Source organism: Athene noctua, unplaced genomic scaffold, assembly GCF_965140245.1.
Source record: "Athene noctua unplaced genomic scaffold, bAthNoc1.hap1.1 HAP1_HAP1_scaffold_159, whole genome shotgun sequence".
Lineage (NCBI taxonomy): Eukaryota > Metazoa > Chordata > Aves > Strigiformes > Strigidae > Athene > Athene noctua.
In genome coordinates this window covers 198746-209526 of record NW_027437630.1, presented here as the reverse complement: position 1 = coordinate 209526, position 10781 = coordinate 198746, and positions in this window count along the sequence as shown.

Here is a 10781-nt window from a genome sequence, read left to right as displayed (position 1 = left end):
AAACCATGGCACTGTGACATGGTGGCGGCACTGTGACATAGGTACAGCAATGTGACATGGGGGCAACATTGTGACATGGAGGTGTCACTATGAAATGGGGGTAGCAGTGTGAAATAGGAGTGGCACTGTGACATTGTGGTGGCACTATGACAGGGGGACTGCACTGTGACATGGGGGTGGCACTTTGACTTCGGCTTGGCACTGTGACATGTTCGTGGCACTGTGACATGTGGGTGTCACTGTGACATGGGGACGGCACTGGGACATGGATGTGGCAGCATGACACAGGGGTCATGCACTGTGACATGGGGACGGCAGTGTGACTTGGGGGTGGCACTGTGACAAGGTGGTGGCATTGAGACATGGCGATGGCTTTGTGACATTGGGTCGGCACTGTGAATTGGGGGCAGCACTGTGACATGGGGACGGCACTGTGACATGGGGAAGGCACTGTGACATGGCGGTGGCACAGTGACATGTCGGTGTCATTGTGACATTTGGTCGGCACTGTTTCATGGGGGCGGCACTGTCGCATGGGGGCGTCACTATGATACGGCGGTGGCACTGTGACATGGGTACGGCACTGTGCCATGGGGGTGGCACTGTGACACAGGGGTGGCACTGTGACATGACCGTGGCATTGTGACATCGGGTCGGCACTGTGACACAGGGGTGGCACTGTGAAATGGGGACGGCCCTATGACATGGGGACGGCACTGTGACATGGTGCTGGCATTGTGACATGTGGGTGGCACTGTGAAATTGGGATGGCACTTTGGTGTGGGGGTGGCACTGTGACATGGGGAGGGCAGTGTGACATGGGGGTGGCTGTGACATGGGGAGGGCAGTGTGACATGGGTGTGGTGCTGTGACATGGGGACTGCCCTGTGACATGGGGGAGTTACTGTGACCTGGATGTGGCACTGTGACATGGGTGTGGCACTGTGGCATGTGGACGTCACTGTGACAGTGGGGTGGCACGGTGTCATGGGGGCGGTACTGTGACATGGGGATAGCAGTGTACCGTCCCCATGTCACAGTGCTGCCCCGGTGACACACTGCCGTCCCCATGTCACAGTGCCGTCCCCATGTCACAGTGCCACCCCCATGTCACAGTGCCACCCCCATGTCACAGTGCCATCCCAATGTCACAGTGCCATCCCAATGTCACAGTACTGTACCCATGTCACAGTGCCACCAGAATGTCACGGTGCCGCTGCCATATCTCAGTGACACCTCCAAGTCACAGTACCACCCCCATGTCACAGTGCTGTCCCCATGTCAAGGTGCCGGCCCTGTGTCACAGTGCCACCCACATGTCACAATGCAGCCCCCATGTCACAGATCCGTCCTCATATCAAAGTGCCACCCCCATGGCACAGTACAGTCCCCACGTCACAGTGCAACCCCACTGTCACAGAGCCACACCCATGTCACTGTGCCACCACAATGTCACAATGCCACACCCATATCACAGTGCCGTCCCCATGTCACCCAATGTGACAATGCAACCGCCAGGTCACAGTGCCACACCCATGTCACAGTGCAACTCGTGCAATAACGTGTCACAGTGCCACCCCATGTCACACTGCTGTCCCCATGACACAGTACAGACCCCATGTCACAGTGCCACCACAATGTCACAGTTCAGTACCCATGTCACAGTGCCGTCCCCATTACACAGTGCCGTTCCTATGAAACAGCGCCACCCCATGTCACTGTGCCATCCACATGTCACAGTGCCACCCACATGTCACAGTGCAGTCCTAATGTCACAATGCCACCGCCATGTCACACTGACCTCCCCATGTCACAGTGCCATCCCCATGTCACAGTGCCACGCCCATATCATAATGCCACCACCATGTCACAGTGCCACCCCTCTGTCACAGTGTCATCCCCATGTCACAGTGAAACCACAATGTCCCAGTGCCGTCCCCATGGCACAGTGCAACCACAATGTCACAGTGCCACTGCCATGTCACAGTGCCGTCCCCATGGCACAGTGCCTTCCCGTGACACAGTGCCATCCCCTTGTCACAATGCCACTTCCATGTCGCGGTGGCACCCTCATGTTACTGTGCCATCCCGATGTCACAGTGCCACCGCCGTATCAAAGTGACGCTGCCATATGATAGTACCGTCCACATGTCACAGTGCCGCCCCCGTGACACACTGCCGTCCCCATGTCAGAGTGCCACCACCATGTCACAGTGCCATCCCCATGTCACAGTGCCACCCCCATGTCACAGTGCCGACCCCATGTCACAGATACACCGCCACATAATAGTGACGCTCGCCTGTCACAGATCCAACCCCATGTCACAGTGCCACACTGAAGTCACAGTGCCACACCCATGTCACGGTACCATTCCCATGTCACAGCGCCACCCCCTTTCACAGTGACGTCCACATGTCACAGTGCCACCAGAATGTCACAGTGGCACCACCATGTCACAGTGCCAACACCAGGTCAGTGTACCGTCCCCATATCCCAGTGCCACACCCATGTCACAGTGCCACACCCATGTCACTGTGCCATTCCCATGTCACACTACCAAACCAATGTGACAATGCCACCGCCAGGTCACAGTGCCACACACATGTCACAGAGTCACCTCCATCTGAAAGTGCCACACCATTGTCACAGTGCAGGCCCCTTGTCAATATTGCATCCCCATGTCACACTGCCACCCCCATGCCCAACTGCCACCCCAATGTCACACTGCTGTCCCTCCTATGTCACAGCGCCGTCCCCATGTCACAGTGAGTGCCACACCCATGTCACAGTGGCCTCCCCATGTCACAGTGCAGTCCCCATGTCATAGTGACACCCCCATGTCCCAGTGCCGCTTCCATGTCACAGTGCCACCCCTATGTCATAGTGCCGCTTCACAGTGAAGCCCCCATGTCAAAGTGTCACCCCCATGTCACAATGCCATCCCCATGTTACCCTGAAGCCCCATGTCACAATGCCACCCTCATGTTACAGAGCCACCACCATGTTACACTGCCGTCCCCATGTCACAGTGGCACCCCCATGTCACAATGCCACTGCACACGCATGTCACAGTGCCACACCCATGTCACAGTAACGCCCCCACGTCACAGCACCACCCCCATGTCGCAATGCCATCCCCATGTCACAGTGCCACCCACATGTCATAATGCCACCGCCATGTCACACTGCCTTCCCCATGTCACAGTGCAACTCTAATGACCCAGTGCTGTCCCATTGTCACAGTGCCACTCCCATGTCACAGTGCCGCCCCCATGTCACAGTGCTACCCCAGTGCGACAGCACCGTACCCGTGTCACGGTGCCACCAGAATGTCACTGTGCCACCGCCATGTTACAGTGACACCCCCACGTCACAGTACCACTCCCATGTCCAACTGCTGTCCCCATGTCACAGTGCAACACCCATGTCACAGTGCCAGCCCTATGTCACCCTGCCGTCCCCATGTCACAGTGCAACTATAATGACCCAGTGCCGTCCCCATGTCACAGTGCCATGCCATGTAACAGCGCCATCCCATGTCACAGTGCCATATCCATGTCCCAGTGCCATCCCTATGTCACAGTGTGACCACAATGTCACAGTGCCACCGCCATGTCACAGTGCCGTCATCATATCACAGTGCCACCCCCAAGACACGCTGCCCTCCCCATGTCACAGTGCCGTCCCCATGTCATGGTGCAACTCTAATGACCCCATGCCTCCCCCATTTCACAGCGCTGCCACCATGTCACAGTGCCACCCCAATGTCACAGCGCCAAACCAACGTCACAATGCTACTGCCATGTCTCAGTGCTAAAACCATGTCACAGTGCCACCCCCAGGTCACAGTGCCATGCCCATGTCACAGTGCAGACCCATGTCACAGTGCCAACCCAATGTCACAATGCCACTGCCTTTCACGGTGCAACACCCATGTCACAGTGCCGTACCCAAGTCACAGTGCCATACCCATGTCACAGTGCCACGCCATGTCACTGTGCCGTCCCCATGTCATAGTGCCACCCCCATGTCACAGAACCGTCCCCATGTCAAAGTGCCATCCTCGTGAAACCGTGCCACCCCAATGTCACAGTGCCACCCTAATGTCACAGTGCGACACGCATGTCACAGTGCCACACCCATGTCACCGTAACGTCCACATGTCACAGTGCCACCCCCATGTTACACTGCCGTCCCCAGTGGCACCCCCATGTCACAATGCCACCGCCATGTCACAGTGCTATCCCCATGTCACAGTAACGTCCACATGTCACAGTGCCATTCATGACCCAGGTCACCCATGGCACGGCACTGTGACATGGCAGTGGCACTGTGACATTGTGGTTGCACTGTGACATGGGGATGGCACTGTGACAGAGGGGTGGCACTGTGACATGGTGGTGGCGTTATGATATGGGCGTGGCACTGTGACATGTGGATGTCACTGTGACAGTGGGGTTGCACTGTGAAATGGGTAAGGTACTTCGACATGGGGGTGGCACTCTGACATGAGGACAGAACTGTGACATGGGGGCTGCATTGTGACATGGTGGTGGCACTGTGACATTGGGGTGGCACTGTTACATTGGGGCGGTACTGTGAAATGGCAGTGGCACTGTGACATTGTGGTTGCACTGTGACATGGGGACGGCACTGGGACATTGGAGTGGCACTGGGACAATGGAGTGGAACTGTGACATGGGGATGACTGCGTCAGAGGGGTGGCATTGTGACACGGCGGTGGGGTTGTGACATTAGGACTGCACTGTGACATGTGGGTGGCACTGTGACATGGGGGCAGCACTATGGCATGGGGGTGGCACTATGACATGGGGATGGCACTGTGATGTGGAGACAGCACTCTGATATGGGTGTGGCATTGTGACATTGTGGTGGCACAGTGACATGAGGGTGGCTCTGTGACATGTGGATGTCACTGTGACAGTGGGGTTGCACTGTGACATGGGGATGGTACTGTGACATGGGGATGGCACTTTGATATGAGGACAGAACTGTGACATTGGGGTGGCACTGTGACATTGGGGTGGCACTTTGTCATGGGGGTGGTACTGTGACATGTGGACAGCACTGTGACATGGAGGCTGCACCGTGACTTTAATGGCTCTGTGACATAGAGGCGGCACTGTGACATGGGCGTGGCACTGTGACATGGGGACGGCACTGTGATATCATGGTGGCAGTGTGACATTGTGGTGGCATATTGACAAGGGGCCTACTCTGTGACAGTGGGGCGGCACTCTGAGCTGGGGGTGGCTCTGTGACGTGTGTGGCACTGAGACCTGGTGGCGGCATTGTCACAGTGGGTTGGTAGTGTGACATGGGAATGGCACAGTGACATGGGGGCGGCACTGACACGGGAACGACACTGTGACATGGGGATGACAGTGTGACATGGGCAGGGCACTGTCACATGGAGCGACACTGTGACATGTGACGGCACTGTGACATTAGGGCTGCATTGTGACATGGTGGTGGCTCTGTGACGTGGTAGTGGCACTGTGACATGGTGACGGAACTGTGACATGTGGATGGCACTATGACATTGGGACGGCACTGTTACATGGTTGTGGCAGTGACATGGGGACTGTACTGTGTAATTGTGGTGGCACTGTGACATGGGTGTGGCACTGTGACATGGGTGTGGCACTGTGACATGTGGATGTCACCCTGACAGTGGGTTGGCACTGTGACATGGATGTGGGGGTGTGGCACTGTGACATGTGGATGTCACCCTGACAGTGGGTTGGCACTGTGACATGGGTGTGGCACTGTGACATGGGTGCATGTCACAGTGCTACTCCCATGTCCTAATGCCACCGCTACAGTGCCAACCCCATGTCACAGTGCCATCGCCGTATCATAGTGGCGCCCCCATGTGACAGTACCGTCCCCATGTCACAGTGCAACTCTAATGACCCAGTGCCGTCCCACTCTCACAATGCCACGCCCATGTCACAGTGCCGCCCCCGTGTCACAGTGCTACTCCAGTGTCACAGCACCGTACCCATGTCACAGTGCCACCAGAAAGTCACTGTGCCACCGACATGTTACAGTGACACCCCCACGTCACAGTACCACTCCCATGTCCCAGTGTCGTCCCCATGTCCCAGTGCCATCCCCTTGTCACGGTGCCGCCCCCATGTCACAGTGCTGACCCCATATCTCAGTGTCACCCCCATGTCACATTTCTGCTCCCATTTCACAGTGCCACTTCCATGTCACAGTGTCGCCCCCATGTCACAATGCCGCCCGCATGTCACAGCGCCACTCCTTGTCACTGAGCTATTTTCATGTCACAGTGCCACCCCAACGTCACAGAGCCATCCCCATTTCACAGTGTCACACTAAAGTCGCCGTGCCACTCCCATGTCTCAGTGCCACTCCCATGTCACCGTGCCACCCACATGTCACCATGATGCCCCCATGGCACAGTGCCTAGTCCATGTCACAGTGCCACACTCATGTCACAGTGCCGTCCCCATGTAAGAGTGCTACTCCATGTCATTGTGCCGTCCCCATGTCACTGTGCCACGTCACAATGCCGCCCACATGTCACAGTGCCACTCGCTGTCACTGTTCTATTTTCATGTCACAGTGCCACCCCAATGTCACAGCGCCAAACCAACGTCACAATGCTACTGCCATGTCTCAGTGCTAAAACCATGTCACAGTGCCACCCACATGTCACAGTGCCACCCACATGTCACAGTGCCATCTCTATGTCACAGTACCTTCTCCATGTCACAGTGACGCCCCCGTGTCACAGTGCTGCCCCCAATTCACAGTGCCACCCCATGTCACAATGCCATCGCCATGTACCAGTACCGTCTCCATGTCACAGTGCCACCCCACAGTCACAGTAATGTCCACATGTCACAGTGCCACCCACATGTCACAATGCCACCCCATGTTACAATGCTGCCCCCGTGTCACAGTGCTACACCCGTTACAACCAGGTCACGGTTTCATGATGGCACTGTGACATGGGTGCGGCAATGTGACATGTGGGTGGCACTGTGACATGGAGGCTGCACCGTGACTTTAGTGTGACACTGTGAAATGGGGATGGCTCTGTGACATGGGGATGGCAGTGTGACATGGTGGTGGCTCTGTAACATGAGGGTGGCATTGTGACATGGGGCTTCAGGGTAACATGGGGACGGCATTGTGACATGGGGGTGACACTTTGACATGGGGGCTTCACTGTGACATGGGGGCTGCATTGTGACATTGGTTTGGCATTGTAACGTGTTGGTGGCACTGTGACATGGGGGTGGCACGGTGACATGTGAGCGGCACTATGACATAGGGGTGGCACTGTGACATGGGAGCGACACTGGGACATGGGGGTGTCACTATGACATGGGGACACATGGGGGCTTCACTGTGACATGGGGGCTGCATTGTGACATTGGTTTGGCATTGTAATGTGTTGGCGGCACTGTGACATGGGGGTGGCACGGTGACATGTGAGCGGCACTATGACATAGGTGTGGCACTGTGACATGGGGACGGCAGTATAATGGGTGTGGCACTGTGACACGAGCACAGCATTGTAACATGGGGGTGGCATTGTGACATGGTGGCACTGTGACATGTGGGTGGCACAGTGACATGGTTTTAGCACTGAGACATGGCAGTAGCATTGTGACGTTGGTTCGGCACTGTGACATTGGGGTGGCACTGTCACATGAAAATAGAACAGTGACAGCGAGTGGCACTGTGACATGTGGGCGGCATTGTGACGTGGCACAGTGACATGGGGACGGCACAATGACATGGAGTAGCACTCTTACATGGGGACGGCACTGTGACATGAGTGTGGCACTGTGACATGGACTAGGCACTGTGCCATGGGGGCATCATGGTGACATGTGGGTGGCACGGTGACATGGGAGTGGCACTGAGACATGGGAGTGGCACGGTGACTTTAGTGTGACACTGTGAAATGGGGATGGCTCTGTGACGTTGGGGTGGCACTGTGACATGAAAATAGCTCAGTGACAAGGAGTGGCGCTGTGACATGCGGGCGGCATTGTGACATGGGGGCAACATTGTGACATGGAAGTGGCACTGTGAAATGGGACCAGAAATGTGACATGGGGGTGACACTGAGATATGGGGTCAGCACTGTGACATGGGGGCGGCACTGTGACAAGGGGACGGCACTGGGACATGGGGACGACACTGGGACATGGGAGTGGTACTGTGACATGGGGGTGTCACTTTAACATGTCGGTGGCACAGTGACTTTCTGGTGGCACTGTGACATGGGTACGGTGCTGTGACACTGGAGTAGCACTGTGACACGGGGGCGGCACTGTGACATGGGCGTGGCATTGTGAGAGTGGGACGGCCCTGGGTCATTAGAGTTGCACTGTGACATGGGGACGGTACTGTCACATGGGGGCGCCACTATGATACGGCGATGGCACTGTGACATGGGGTTGGCACTGTGACATGGCGGTGGCATTATGACATGGGAGTAGCACTGTGACATGTAGGTGGCACTGTGACATGTGGGTGTCACTGTGACATGGGGACGGCACTGTGGCATGGTGGTGGCAGCGTGACATGGGCAGTGCACTGTAACATGGGGCGACACTGTAACAGTGGGGTGGCACTGTGACATGGTGGTGGCATTATGACACAGGGGTCGCACTGTGACATGGGGACGGCAGTGTGACTTGGGGGTGGCACTGTGACAAGGCGGTGGCATTGAGACATGGCGATGGCTTTGTGACATTGGGTCGGCACTGTGACATGGGGACGGCACTGTGACATGGAGGCATTACTGTGAATTGGGGGCAGCACTGTGACACGGGGGCGTCACTGTGACATGGGGATGGCACTGTGACATGGCGGTGGCACAGTGACATGTCGGTGTCATTGTGACATTTGGTCGGCACTGTTTCATGGGGGCGGCACTGTCGCATGGGGGCGTCACTATGATACGGCGGTGGCACTGTGACATGGGTACGGCACTGTGCCATGGGGGTGGCACTGTGACACAGGGGTGGCACTGTGACATGACCGTGGCATTGTGACATCGGGTCGGCACTGTGACACAGGGGTGGCACTGTGAAATGGGGACGGCCCTATGACATGGGGACGGCACTGTGACATGGTGCTGGCATTGTGACATGTGGGTGGCACTGTGAAATTGGGATGGCACTTTGGCATGGGTGTGGCACTGTGACATGGGGAGGGCAGTGTGACATGGGTGTGGCACTGTGGCATGTGGACGTCACTGTGACAGTGGGGTGGCACAGTGTCATGGGGGCAGTACTGTGACATGGGGATAGCACCTGTGGGTGCCACTGTGACATGGCAATGGTTTTGTGACATGGGGATGGCACTGTGACATTGGATTGGCACTGTGACATGGGGATAGCACTGTGACATGGCGGTGGCATTGTGACATGGGGGTGCCACTGTGACATGGGGACGGCAGTGTAACATGGGGGTGGCAGTGTGACATGTGGACGTTACTGTGACATGGGTGTGGCACTGTGACATGCGTGTCGCACTGTGACATTGGGGTGGCACGTGATTGGGGTGGCACGGTTTCACGAGGATGGCACTTTGACATGGGGAAGGTTCTGTGACATGGGGGTGGCACTATGACATGGGGACGGCACAGTGACATGGCGTGGCACTGTGACATGGGTATGGCACTGTGACATGGGTGTTGCACCGTGAAAGGCAGTGGCATTGTGACATTGGGTTGGCACTGTGACATGGGTCTGCACTGTGACATGGGCATGGCACTGTGACCTGGGGGTGGCATGTGACATGCGGGCGGTACTGTGACCAGGGGGTGGCACGGTAACTTGGCAGTGGCACTGTGACATCTGGTCGAAATGGCGACGTGCCGGCCCCGGCTGGTGAGATGTTCCGGTCCGCTGGCCGTGCCGTGGCGACGTGCTGGCCCAGGGTGTTGAGATGTTCTGGGCCACTGGCCGTGCCGTGGCGATGTGCTGGTCCCGGGTGGTGAGATGTTCCGGTCCGCTGGCCGTGCCGTGGCGATGTACCGGCCCCGGTGGTGAGATGTTCCGGGCCGCTGGCCGTGCCGTTGCGACGTGCCGTCCCCGGGTAGTGAGATGTTCCGGTCCGCTGGCCGTGCCGTGGCGACGTGCCGTTCCTGGGTGGTGAGATGTTCCGATCCGCCGGCCGTGCCGTGGCGACGTGCCGGTCCCGTGTGGTGAGATATTCCGGGCCGCTTGCCGTGCCGTGGCGACGTGTCGCCCCAGGGGGCTGAGATATTCCGGTCCGCTGGCCGTGCTGTGGTGACGTGCCGGTCCTGGGTGGTGAGATGTTCCGGTCCGCTGGCCGTGCCGTGGCGACGTGCCGGCCCCGGGTGGTGAGATGTTCCGGTCCGCTGGCCGTGCCGTGGCGACGTGCCGGCCCCGGGGGGTGAGATGTTCCGGGCCGCTAGCCGTGCCGTGGCGACGTGCCGGTCCTGGGTGGTGAGATGTTCAGGGCCGCTGGCCTTTCCGTGGCGACGTGCCGGCCCCCGGTGGTGAGATGTTCCGGTCCGCTGGCCGTGCCGTGGCGACGTGCCGGCCCAGGGTGGTGAGATCTTCCGATCCGCTGGCCGTACCGTGGGGACACAATGACCTGTGGCAATGGGGTGGCCTGGGGCTGTGGTCCCATCACTCGAGGACACTGTGACCAGCGCCGAGGATGTCCCCTCACCCTCCCTGTGACACGAGTGCCCTGATGCAACCGGGGCGTGTCTGTGTCCCCCCTGTGTCCT